At 46.4% G+C, this 2,367-nt stretch overlaps 1 long non-coding RNA gene across 1 annotated transcript; it reads left to right on the top strand.

The window, feature by feature from the left end:
• The first annotated feature begins 1,202 nt into the window (after nucleotides 1-1,202).
• LOC144218390 (uncharacterized) lies at nucleotides 1,203-1,867 on the top strand. Its single transcript, XR_013331146.1, has 2 exons — nucleotides 1,203-1,310; nucleotides 1,600-1,867. It is a non-coding gene; the product is annotated as an uncharacterized LOC144218390 (long non-coding RNA).
• Nucleotides 1,868-2,367: the final 500 nt, after the last annotated feature.

Raw genomic sequence — 2,367 nt, 5'->3', positions numbered from 1 at the left:
TCTTAAATTTACAACAGGAATTATAATAGAACCCATCTTAGATATAGCACTCACCTAAATGACAAAGTATATAATGTACTGCTTAGCAAAGTACTTGTTACTACGTAAACTCACCAGAAGTCTGACCTCAGAGCATTTAGTACATTTTTATTTTTTAAAGTTTATTTATTTTGAGAGAGATACAGTGGAAGTGGGGGAGGGGTAGAGAGAAGAGAGAGTGAGAATCCCAAACAGGCCCTGGGCTGCCAGCACAGAGTCTGAGGTGGGGCTTGGACCCATGAAGCTGCGGGATCATGAGGCAAGCTGAAACCAAGAGTCCCACGCTTAACCGACTGAGCAACCCACGTGCCCCCACTTAGCATACTTTTTAAGTAATTATCAGTATAAATTGACCACTTGTTTTCAATCAGCTGCACAGCCACATCACAATAAAACCAGAGATAAAATCTCCCTCTCATGGAGCCACTAAAGAGTTTAGAGAAATTAAATGAGGTCATTTATGTAAAAGAATGTTAACAGTAAATAGCAACCACAATAAAAATCAATTGACCTTTAAAAATGTACCTGCTAAAGAATGTAAAAAGGTCTTGTACTCAGCACCATTGTTGCCAAACCAAAGCTTCTATTATATTCATCTGGCAAGAAGGAGAAAAGACATCCTATAGCTTTCTTCTACAATCTATGATTTGCTATTTTCAAAGAGCCAAGGGGGGGGGGGAAGCCCGCTAATTGTACTTACAAATTCTTCTTCCGTAATATCTGGTGGCTCTGAAACAAGATAAAACATGGCATTATCTCACTCAACGCTGATTTCCTTCTAAAGTAAATGAAATAATTTGAGACGGCACCTAGCCCTGCTTTATACATGGGCGAGCTCCCTAAAAGTTTGGCCCTCTGTTCATTCTTTGCACATGGATTGAATTTTAAGTTGGAATTCAAGGTGGAAGTGGGGAGGAAAGGCCTCTGGAATCCAGCTTGGTCACTAATTCACTGTGACCTCGGAGTTAACCTTGTAGGCTTCCATTATTCCAGCTGCAAAACGGAGAATTAAGCAAGACAAAATAAGACGNCCCGGCAGCACCCCTCTCTCCCCGGGAGCGGGAGCCGGACGCGAGCCGGACGGGAGCGGACGCCTACGGGGAGCGGACGCCGACGCAGAGCCGCGCGCGTGGCCCCCGCCGCGGCGGAGTTGCTATGGAGNCCGCGCGGCCTTCCCCGGAGGGGCCTCGTTCCTGTGGTAACCGCGACTCGGGCCTGTTCCCCCAAAGCAAAATCCCGGCCGCCCCGTCCAGGAAATGTGGTGGCTCCTAGTAAGAAAGGATCCGCTGGCGAGTGGGGGCGGGAGAGCGGCCCTGATGGGCTGGTCCTGAGAAAAGGAGGAAGAAAGGGGAGTGGGGGCGCCAGGAGTGTTCTTGATCCTGAAGGGGGCAGAGCCACACACAGCGCCGGAGCTCACCGACGGCTGTGTGCAAATGCCTGTACAAAAAGTTACATGTTCGTGTGCTTTAGGAACGTGACCTGCCCCTACATTTTTGCTCCAGTCGGTTATGACTGAGGCATTTTCTTTTTTTTTAATTTTTTAAATTTTATTTATTTCAGAGAGAGAGACAGCATGAGCAGAGGAGGGTCAGAGAGAGAGGGAGACACAGAATCTGAAACCTGCTCCAGTCTCTGAGCTGTCAGCACAAAGCCCAACAGGGGGCCCGAACCCACGAACCCTGAGATCATGACCTGAGCCGAAGCCAGACGCTTAACCGACTGAGCCACCCAGGCGCCCCATGACTGTGGCATCTTCAAGATATCTAAGGTTTAAAAATTCCCCGCGGAGAATGTTGACTCAATAAATTGAGTATGCACATAGTGTGTATTCCGGAGACTTTAAAAAGTGAAATTCGAAAAAAAAGAAAAACGGTACTTCTGGTTTAGGATTAGGAGGAAGAAGGGAAGGAGATTTTTAGGAAAGTCACGTTAACTCCAGTTTCCCGCCCAACCAGATTTCCACCTCAGGTTCCCCCGAGCCTAAGAACCTGAAATCCAGTTGCTTGCTGTACATACACGGTGGTAGTTCTTCCTTGGATGCTTTCAAATCAACATATTCGAAAGGATATCTACATTTTCTGTATTCATTATCTTCGAATTTCATCTTTCTTGGTAAATCCCGTGTTCAGTAAGTTCATTTACCAAGTGACTCAAGCCAGAAACCCTGTATTTAGCCAAGCACTAGGTCCTGTCAATTCTACATTAAAGTGTTTCTAGAATCTGGAATCTTCTCTCCACTCCCATGAACAACCATCGCCTTAGCACAGGCCCTATTTGGAGTGCTGTAAAAACTTCCCAAATGTCCCTCTTCCACTGTTTGCTTGCAAT

This window comes from Crocuta crocuta, unplaced genomic scaffold, assembly GCF_008692635.1.
Source record: "Crocuta crocuta isolate KB4526 unplaced genomic scaffold, BGI_CrCroc_1.0 scaffold39, whole genome shotgun sequence".
NCBI lineage: Eukaryota > Metazoa > Chordata > Mammalia > Carnivora > Hyaenidae > Crocuta > Crocuta crocuta.
Note: the sequence above shows the minus strand (reverse complement) of the source record. Positions and strands in the feature narration are given on the sequence as shown.